This window comes from Chiloscyllium plagiosum, unplaced genomic scaffold, assembly GCF_037043375.1.
Source record: "Chiloscyllium plagiosum isolate Xiang-an unplaced genomic scaffold, Cpla_swu_hap1 HiC_scaffold_38, whole genome shotgun sequence".
NCBI lineage: Eukaryota > Metazoa > Chordata > Chondrichthyes > Orectolobiformes > Hemiscylliidae > Chiloscyllium > Chiloscyllium plagiosum.
Window position 1 is genome coordinate 54,796,320 of NW_028270176.1, and position 11,119 is coordinate 54,807,438.

The window sequence follows — 11,119 nt, forward strand, 5'->3', positions numbered from 1 at the left end:
TGGTCACAAGCCTCCAGTCTGAAAAATATCCCCCTTCCTTCAAGGCAATCGTGACTAGCTTCTTCTGTGTCCCATGTGACCGATCCTTTAATCTGTCTACCAATTGGAATGTTATGAACACCTTGCTGAAGTCCATATATACAATGTCTATCAAATTGCCTTCATTAATCTTCTTTTTTACCTCTTCATAAAACTCAACCAAATTAATGAGACATGATTTCCCATGCAGAAAGACACGTTGTCTACCCCAATCAGCCCTTGTCTTTCCAAATGTATGTAAATACTTTCCCTTAGAATCCCCTCCAACAACTTACCCACCACTGACATAAGGCTCACCCGTCAATAGTTCCCCGACTTTTTGGGTCACTCTTTCCTTTCCTCATCCCACTCCTCCATTGCTCACAACAAATGTTAAATGTAACCAGGTTGCTGATATGGCCGATGATATTGGTCTCAGATTGGGTCAGGGTCAGTTTTAGGAACAAGTCAGGCTAGTTTCTTTAATCTGCTCAAATAGCACGTTTATGATCCAGAGCAACGTTACTCAAACTATGATGGAAAGATGAATGGCAAACTGTTTGGGTATTGCAAATATATAATCGATATTTCCCTGTTTAAAATGCTGAGACACACACACACACACAATCTCTGCAATTTGAAGTTGAAAGAACATTGTCCAAATATTAGTGTAACTTATGACAAAAGAAAAAATTGAGAGATTGTCCAAAATGTGCTTCTGCTTCTGAAGATGTTTTACTCACACAAGCTGCTAGCAATGGGATTTCATCCTGGGACAGTTGGATTTGGCTGAATTCCCTTTGCATTAGGCAGTGAGAAGATTCCAATGAATTCTGGTCAGTAATCACCCAAAGGGTAGCACAGTGGCTCAGTGGTTAGCACTGCTATCTCACAGCACTAGGAACAGGGCTTCTAATACAGCCTCGGGCGACTATCTGTGTGGGGTTTGTACATTTTCCGTTTGACTGCGTGAGCTTCTAATAGGTGCTCCAGTTCCCTCCCACAGCTCGAACTGTGTACATTAGGTGGATTGTCCATGCTAAGTTTCCTGTCGTATTCAGGGATTTCTAGGTTAGGTGCATTAGTCAGAAGTAAATCTCAGGGAACGGGCCTGGCAAGGTTAATGTTTGGAAGTTTGATATGGACTTGTTGGGCCGAAGGGCGTGTTTCCACACTTCATGAATTCTTTAACAATGAGAATGGTAATGATGACCGTATAGGTGTTGTTTTTTTTAGCTCACACACATTGCTTTGATGAGGAATAATGAGGGAGAAAGAGAGTGTGTAATAGGCCACTCCTTCTCAGGAAGATTACATTGTCTCCCTCTCTGAGTTGAATCACACAGTAACGTCATCCTCTCCCAAAATGGATCATGTGAGGTCACCTTGTATAATGTCCAAACAATGTCTCCATCACATTCCCTGTTCCATGTCGATGCATCATTGTTGCCATCTCGCACAGAGCGATACCCTTAGCAGAAAATGGTCTTGGTCAATTTGAAAATATGTTTATATGCCCCTGCGTCATTAAAAAAATAAAATGTTTAATGTATTTAGAATACCTGTGTTAAAATGAATGCATTTTTTCAAGAAACACATAAATTGCTGGTAATGCTCGGCAGGCCTGTCAGTACCCAGATGTCTTTTACATGCTGCAGTTGTACCAGCCTCCACCACTTCCTCTGGCAGCTCATTCCATATGCAAACCATCCTCTGCGTGAAATGGTTCCTCTTAGGCCTCTTCAAAACCTTTCCCCTCTCACTTTCAATCAATGCCCTCTAGTTTTGAACGCCCCTAACCTGGGGGAAACCCTAACTACTCACCCTATCCATGACCATTCTGATTTTATAAACCTCTACTGCTGCAAGATGTGACTCCAATCAACACGAATAGCTTTGCTTTCAATCATTCTGGGCCGAAATTCTGAAATTCAATTCTGACACTTCTTTCTCCATCAGGTCACAATTCTACAACCAGTTTAATCAGTTTGATCAGATGTATCATGAGACACTCCGTTGGGATTGACACCGATACCTTTGTGCCCGGAGGTAGGGACACTAGCATCACTGAGCAATACCCATAAAGCTGTAACATTATTCTCCTGTGTGTTTGTTCATCAGCCTGTTCTGACATGCTGTGACATACCTCTGCAACAGGCAGGACTTGAATCCAGTCCTATTAGTCCAGAGATAGGAACACTACCACACAAGTTCAGGAATTAAAATCAAATCCAGAGTTCTGGTTCAGAGCCAGGGACACTACCCACTACACTACCATACCCAGACATGGGTCATATTTTAAGTGCCAGCTTTCAGCTCGGTGTGGATTTATTATAATCAGGTTACCATCACTGAGCTACACAAAACACGTTGTATTGTTAAACAAATGCAAGATATTTGTCTCAACTGTCGGATATTGAGTGCACGTGCTGTGCCATCGAAATTAACTATGAACGTCTTCAATCGCTATTATCTGTAATCTACAATATTGACGAAAGAAAGCCTGCAGTCACAGTCTGCCCAATGAAGGGTCTCGAATAGATTTTTATCACTGAACACCACAGACAACGAAAAAGCATAATTTCTGGTCCCAAAACACCGATCACTATTACCCACCTCTAACTCGTGACTGCCCGCTTCCTAAAACAATGAAATGACACTCGGCCGCTGATTACTGTCCAGCCTCTCCTCCCCACTGACTGTGTGTGCAATCTGTCCCTCCTCCCCCAAACCACACAAGGCAAACCAAGCTCAGGGTCTTTGTGAAAATCAAGGCCGGAGTGTGCAGGCCTCCTGGAGACGGGGAGGATAATTTAAAGGAGGAGAGTGAAGAAGTGGTAATATCAATCACTGGGCTGAGGCGTAGCAGATGGAGTTTAGTTTGGATTAATGCGAGGTATTGGGTTTGGTAAATTAAACAAGAGCAGGACCTATACAATTAAAAGCAGGGCCTTTGGCAGTGTTAGAGAAAAGAGACCTAGGCCGTCAGGTATAATTCTTTAAAATGTGTATCTCAGGTAGATAGTATGGTTAAGGAGGTGTCTTCATTGGTCAGACCTTTGAGTATTGGAATTGGAATGTCATGTTGTGGTTGTACAGGACATTGGTGAGGCCTCTTCTGGAATACTGTGTCCAGTCTGGCCATCATGCCCGCTCATTCCATAGGCACACCACCCTCTGGGTGAAAAAGCTGCCCCTTAGGTCACTTTTAAATGTTCCCCTCTCACCTTAAACCTGTACCGTCTAGTTTTGGTCTCCCCACCCATAGTAAATACCTTGATTATTCACTTTAATATTACTGACCTTGATATTATTAAGCTGGAGAGGATTGAGCAGACATTAACCTGGATGTTGTTGGGAATGGAGGGAGAGGCTGGGTATACTGAGACTATTTTCAATGGAGAGTATGAGATTAAGGGGTAACTTTACAGAGGGGTGCGTATAAGCTGAAGGGCTGATGTCTTTTCCCTAGAGTTGGTGATTCAAAACTGAGGGATATTTTAAGGTGTGAGGAAAAAGATTTACAGAAGTCATGAGAGGTAATTATTTTAGTCAGAATCTGGCTTATGTGTGGAATGAACTCCCAGAGCAAGTGGTGAGAGCAGGGACAGTTACAATGTTTGAAAGACATTTAGATCAGTACATGGATAAGACATCAGTTTGGATGGTGCTGTGAGCAGCTGCCCTCTCCCTCACCCTCTCTGAATGAATCTCTGTTGGTTTTCACCCTCTGCCAATGCCGTTGCAATGGCGTGGAGAGGCCAGCAGGGGGTGGCATTTCATTACTTTAAGCACCACAGAGACTGCCAGACCTGCCCCACACAGAGACACACAGATACACACACACACAGGAATTATCAGGGCGTGGCGTGAATCTCATCTGGTCACTTAAACTAAACATAAAGAAATGCTCAATTTGCCTTGTAAACTGATAAATATGAGTGACAGAGAACTCCCAAATTCCACTGTTTATATAATAACATCAATTTATTTTTTAACTCTGAAAGTGAACATTTTACATCAAGCATTCTGAATTCTGAGACCCTCTTTCTCTTAACTGTTTATTACCCCACTCCAACTCTATAATGATATACTGTTTCAATAAGACGCTTATTAAAATTGCACTCATTTAATTTCAAAATCACACAGCAGCTGTTGTTTGTGTGTCTTCTTGTGGCCATCGATCTCCCTGGGTCATCTTCTGTCTTTTTACTGCGAATATGTTCCACATGAAACGGTACCTTTGATAGAGAGTGTTTCCTAATCTCTTGGATCTGTGTTAATGGCATTTACTCTGTCTGCAATTTTCTAAATGCCTGCATTTTTAATATGCACAAAGTCGGATCATCTCATTGGTTCAACTTCCGAAAACCAATACATTCACACTTGATTTGGTTTTATCCTGTGGCATAATTTAAACTGATTGGTAAAATTCGAATTGTTGTCCAAGGAGCAACCATCTTAGGGATCTACTTCACACCCAAATGTGACATATTTTCAGTTGTCCTTCACACTCTGGGTCTGCCATACTCTCATATCACAGGTGCTTGGAAGCTCTCAGTTCAGAACAGCTTTCCCTCTCTCTTAAAGGTACATACACACTTTCGATATCATGACATTAATACCCTGATGTCAATACAGAAACTTGGAGCCAATCTGGAATTCTCTTCTCTATGGTTTATCAATATTTCATTCACTCCATCTGGTTTGTATCAGGACTTTTGTTGCTCCATTGACAGCATGTCATTATTCGACTCTGTCCGTGGGAATATAGCGGTATTTCATTTGCTCACACTAGTGAGTGTCGCAGAATTTCAGTTGTTGCATGGGAACTGTGACGCTATAACAATCTCAATGTTTGTAGATGGCACCAAACCTGGAAAAACTCTGAAGTCCATGGAGGACAGTGTGGAACTCCAACAGTGCAATCACACGTTGGTGTAGTGTTCAGGTGTATGGCAGCTGGGGATCAATGCAGAGCAGTGTGAGGTAGGTGGAGAGCTCAGACCATGCTCGGTGGGTCTGGTGGTGTGGCCTCCTCTGGAAAGAGAATGGTCTCATTCTATACTAGCTCATCCACCAGCACCTCCGTGCTCCTGTCGACAAACCGGGGTGTAATTGCCCATGATCTGCCATGCTCGAGGTAAACTGTGCAGGGCCGCTCCGAACTTAGAAAGCACAACCGTGTGTCCATTGGCCTTTTGAAGATGGCACAAAGCTCCACCCCTCTCTGTCTATTTCCCAAACCCCTCCCATGTGGTGATAATTAACAGATTCCCCCGCCATCTCTTTCTGGCAGTGATGTTCACACCCACAGCACCCACTTGTCATGGTACAATGGAGAGATGGAGCTGTAAATGCGTGGGAGTTGTACATCCTGTCACTTCCAGCATGGGCTGCAAGTTGCCCCATACTGCGCAGGGATCTAACACAGTGTTACTGAGGAATGCAGTGGGTTGGTGAACAGAGTTCTACATGCCGGGAGGGGAACTGCTCCTGGTTTACAGATCAATGAACTAGGGTGGTGTACAGAGCTCTACATGCTGGGAGGGCAACTGCTCCTGGTTTACAGATCAATGCACTGGGGTGGTGTACACTTTCCTACATGCTGGGAGGGTAACTGCTCCTGGTTTACAGATTAATTCACGGGTGACCACTGCACAGGTCACTGTGCTGAATAGACTATCTGGTTGAGGTTTATCGATAATGCAATGATGTGGTCAGTGCAGCTCCCCGTGTTGGACAGATATGTACCCTGTGCACAGTACATCATCCTGGTGGGGTGGGTAGAGGGGAAAGGTGATGGACAGTTGAAGGAGATCCCGGAACGTTCTGCCCCCAACATTCCAAAACTGACATTTTTGTCAGTAATTCTGAACTTCCCAGTTGTTATTCTAGCTCCGATTATTTTAATAAATCCCTGAATACAGGGACACATTTGAAAATCTCACTGGGTCCCCGATCAAACGGGTCCCTTTGCCTCCAGACTGATGGATAATGGGTTTGTTTTCCTTCCTCACAGTTAACGTAGTGACCATCTACGTCCTGCTTTATAAAGATTGTGGATTGTCTCCATGTGTCAGACGTTACCTGGGGGCCATGGCAGCGGCGGATCTCCTGGTCATTATCCTCGACCTGATCCTGAGACACATTCCCATTGTTTATCTGGAACAGTTTTATTTCCTGATGGACTCCGTCCCCGTGTGTAATATCCACGCCGTCCTGCTTTATGCAGCCACTGACTGCTCTGTCTGGTTCACCGTCACTTTCACCTTTGATCGGTTTGTGGCCATTTGTTGCCAGAAGCTGAAAAGTAAATATTGCAGTGAGAAAACAGCGGCTGTGGTTCTGGGAGCAGTGACTGTGCTGAGCTGTTTAAAGAACATTTCCTGGTATTTTATGCTCAAGGCTCGGTATCGGTTGTGGAACCTCCCCTGGTTTTGTGAGGTAACAGACGCTGCTTTATCCTTCAGTATCTGGGTCACAATCGAGTTCCTCCACAACATTCTAACCCCGTGTGTCCCATTTCTCCTGATTCTGCTGCTCAATGTTATCACCATCAGACACATTTTAGTGACCAGCAGAGCCCGCAGGAGACTCCGCGCTCACACTGAAATGCGAAACCGAAAAAAATCCATCATTTTACTGTTTGTGATCTCGGCCAATTTCATCCTGTTATGGTCAATGTTAATGCTGTATTCTATATGGAGCCGGATGTATTGGATTGGGTATGACTCTGTGTATCTCGATGGCTTTGTGCTGGAATTGGGCTTCAAGCTGCAGCTCCTCAGTTGCTGCACAAACACCGCGATTTATGCCGTGACCCAGACTAAGTTCAGGCAGCAGCTGAAGAATGTGCTGAAATATCCCTTCACCCAAATCCATCCATCCATCAAATTCCCTCGTTAATCAATCCATCCGGGATTTTCTCATTTCAGTTCAGTGTTTCAGCGATGGAGCAGCCTGTCGCTATGGTAACAGACTGAGGCTAGCGCTGGGTTGTCCATCCTTATCCCACAAGGGGGTTACAGGGAAACATTTCAATGTTTCTCACAACTCAGGGGCCAGTGAGAAAAGGCACCATCCCACTGATTGTATCCATCACTTCCATTTGTAAACAATAAAAATGTTGATTAAAGCGTGCCGAGCAGCAGAGTGGCCGAAGTTGTTGTGTGTCTTTGTGTTGGAGAAGCTGAGCTGGAGAGAGACAGACTCAGCCCCAAGTCCTGGTCCTCAGGGAAGGGGACGGCACTGCGCCCTGAGCTCAAGAGCTGTGTTTAACTCCCTCTGTCCCCCCCACTCCAACCTGACCTCCCCATTTCTTCTCCCCTACTCTTTCTCCTCATTTCTCTCGCTCTCTCTCACTGCACACTCTCTCTTTCTCACCACCTCTCCCTTTCACTCTCCCTCGTCCACCCTCTCTCTCACACACACATCCCTAACCCTGATTTCTCCACCTGCCTCCACTCTTTCCTCTCCCACAACCCAGCACTCACTCTCTCCAGCCATCTGCCTCCCTCCCACAATTCTATCTCTACTCCATTTCCCCCCTCCTCCCACCTCCCATATCTCTCTATCATCTCACAAGCACCCCTCGAACCACATGCAGCCAAAGCACCAATCTTCCCCACCATCCCCCACCCCCGTCTGGATTAGAGGAAGAGGGAGACGTCAGAGAGACAAAATATGTCAGAGAGAGAGGGACGGGCAGGAGGGACAGAGATTTGGTCTGAGAGAAACAGAGCGAGGTGGGGAGAAAGAGAGACTGAGGTGGAGGATCGAGAGTGAGAGAAGGTGGAGAGAGAGTGAAGGAGCAAGGCGAGAGTGAGAGAGAGAGACGGAGAGAGAGAGGCAACGCAGAGATAACGTGAGGGAGGGAGAGAGAGGGAAATAGGGGAGGTCATAATGAGAGAGGGGTCAGAGAGAGGGGGACAGAGTGGGGGACAGAGAGAGAGGAACAGAGAGCGGGGGACAGAGAGAGGGGACAGAGAGTAGGGGACGGAGAGAGGAGGACAAAGAGAGGGGAACAGAGAGAGGGGCAACAGAGAGAGGGGCAACGGAGATAGAGGGGGAAGAGAGAGAGGAACAGAGAGAGGGGGAAAGAGAGTAGGGGACCGAGAGAGGGGCAGACAGAGAGGGGACAGAGAGGGGGACAGAGGGGCGGGATAAAGAGAGGGCGACAGAGGGGGGTGACAGAGAGGGGATCAGAGAGCGGGGCGTCAGAGAGAGGCAGGATAGAGAGGGTGGCAGAGAGAGAGGGGAACGGGGGAACGGAGAAGCAAGGGACAGAGAGGGGGTGACAGAGATAGGGGGGAAAGATGGGGGACAGAGAGTGGAGGACAGAGATAGGGGGATAGGGAGCGGGGGATAGTAAGAGAAGACAGAGAGAGGGAGACAGACAGAGGGAGACAGAGTGAGGGGGATAAGGAGAGGGGAGCAGAAAGAGGGGGAGAGAGAGGCAGGACAGAGAGGGGGACAGAGAGGTGTGCACAGAAAGGGGGCACAGAGAGAGGGGGCAGAGAGAGGGGAACAGAGGGGGGGAGAGAGCGGGGGAAAGAGAGTGGAACAGAGAGGGGGGAGATAGAAGAGGTCATGGAGTGGGGGGACAGAGAGAGGGGAGGTCAGAGAGACGGGCGACAGAGAGAGGGGGACACAGCGAGAAGGGCGACAGAGACAGGAGAACAGAGAGAGAGGTGAACATAGAGAGGGGGAGAGAGGGGGTGACAGAGAGATGGGGACAGAAAGAGGGACAGAGGGGGCGAAAGAGAGGAGGGCGGGGGGAAGAGGAAGAGGGGCGACAGAGAGAGATAGGGGACAGAGAGAGGGGGACAGAGAAAGGAAGGACAGAGAAAGGGGTGGACGGGGAAACAGAGAGGGGGGGACAGAGAGAGGGGACAGAGAGAGAAAGAACAGAGAGAGGGGTACAGAGAGAGAGTGGGGACGGGGGATTAGAGAGAGAGGGAGTACAGGGAGGGGGACAGTGAGAGGGGGAGAGAGAGGGGGGACAGACAGAGGGGGACAGAGAGCGCGGACAGAAAGGGGGGACAGAGAGAGGCAGGACAGATAGAGGGGTAGAGAGACGGTAAAGAGAGTGGGGACAGAGAGAGAGAACAGAGAGAGGGGTACAGAGAGAGAGAGGGGACGGAGGATCAGAGAGAGAGGGAGTACAGGGAGGGGGGCAGAGAGAGGGGGAGAGAGAGGGGGACAGACAGAGGGAGACAGAGTGAGGGGGACAGGAAGGGGGGGCAGAGAGAGGGGGAGAGAGAGAGGCAGGGCAGAGAGGGGGACAGAGAGTTGTGGACAGAGAGGGGGGCACAGAGAGAGGGGGCAGAGAGAGGGGAACGGGGGGAAGAGCGCGGGGGAAAGAGAGAGTGGAACAGAGAGGGGGGAGATAGAAGAGGTCAGGGAGTGAGGGGACAGAGAGAGGGTGGTCAGAGAGACAGGCGACAAAGAGTTGGGCGACAGAGAGAGGGGGACACAGCGAGAAGGGTGACAGAGACAGGGGAACAGAGAGAGGAGAACAGAGAGAGGGGAGAAAGAAAGGGGGGCAGAGAGATGGGGACAGAAAGAGGGACAGAGGGGCCGACAGAGAGGAGGGCGGAGTGCAGAGAGAGGGGCGACAGAGAGAGACAGGGGACAGGAAGAGGGGGACAGAGAAAGGAGGGTCGGAGAAAGGGATGGACAGGGGGGAGGAAAAGAGAGACGGGGACAGAGAGAGGGGACAGAGAGAGAAAGAACAGAGAGAGTGGTACAGAGAGAGAGTGGGGACGGGGGAATTAGAGAGAGAGGGAGTACAGGGATGGGGACAGTGAGAGTGGGAGAGAGAGGGGGACAGACAGAGGGGGACAGAGAGAGCAGACAGAAAGGGGGGACAGAGAGAGGCAGGACAGACAGAGGGGGAGAGAAACGGGAAAGAGAGTGGGGGACAGAGAGGGGGACAGAGAGAGAGTGAACAGAGAGAGGGGTACAGATAGAGAGGGGACGAGGGATCAGAGAGAGAGGGAGCACAGGGAGGGGAGAGAGAGAGGGGCGACAGAGAGAGACGGGGACAGAGAGAGGGGGACAGAGACAGACGGACAGAAAGGGGGGACAAGGAGAGGCAGGACAGATAGAGGGGGAGAGAGAGATGGGGACATAGAGCGCGGGGGAGAGAGGCGGGGCAGAGAGGCGGACAGAGAGGTATGGACAGAGAGGAGGGCACAGAGAGAGTGGGACAGAGAGAGGGGAACAGAGGGGGAAAGAGAGCGGGGGACAGAGAACGGGGAACAGAGAAAGGGGGAGATAGAAGACGTCAGGAAACAAAGAGAGGGGCGACATCGAGAGGGGCGACAGATAGGGGAATGGAGAGAGGGGAACAGAGAGATGGGGACAGAGAGGGGAGACAGAGCGGGCGATGGGGGCGGGGACAGAGAAAGAGGAGCGACAGAGAGAGACAGGGGACAGAGAGAGGGGGACAGAGAAAGGGGTGGACAGAGAGGGGAACAGAAAGAGGGGGAGGGAGAGAGGGGACAGAGAGAGTGAACAGACAGAGGGGTATAGAGAGAGAGAGGGGGGACGAGGGGAACAGAGAGAGGGGGTACAGGGAGGGGGGCAGAGACAGTGGGACAGAGAGAGGGGTAGATAGACGCGGACAGAAAACGGGGACAGAGGGCGGAACAGAGAGAGGGGGCACAGGGAGAGGGGGAGAGAGAGAGGGGGACAGAGAGGGGGGGATAGAAGAGATCAGGGAGTGGGGGGACAGAGAGAGGGGGGTCAGAGAGAGGGGCGACATAGAGACGGGCGACAGAGAGAGGGGGACACAGCGAGAAATGCGACAGAGAGAGGGGAACCGAGAGAGAGGGGAACAGAGAGAGGGGGAGAGAGAGAGATGGAGACAGAGAGTGGGGAACAGACGGGGCGACAGAGAGAGACAGGGGACAGAGAGAAGGGGGCAGAGAAAGGAGGGACAGAGAAAGGGGGAGCAGAGAGAGCGGGACAGAGAGAGAGTGAACAGAGAGACGGGTACAGACAGAGAGGGGGGACGGGGGGACAAAGCGAGGGAGACACAGATGGGGACAGAGAAAGGGGTAGAGAGATAGGGGACAGAGAGATGGGGATGGGG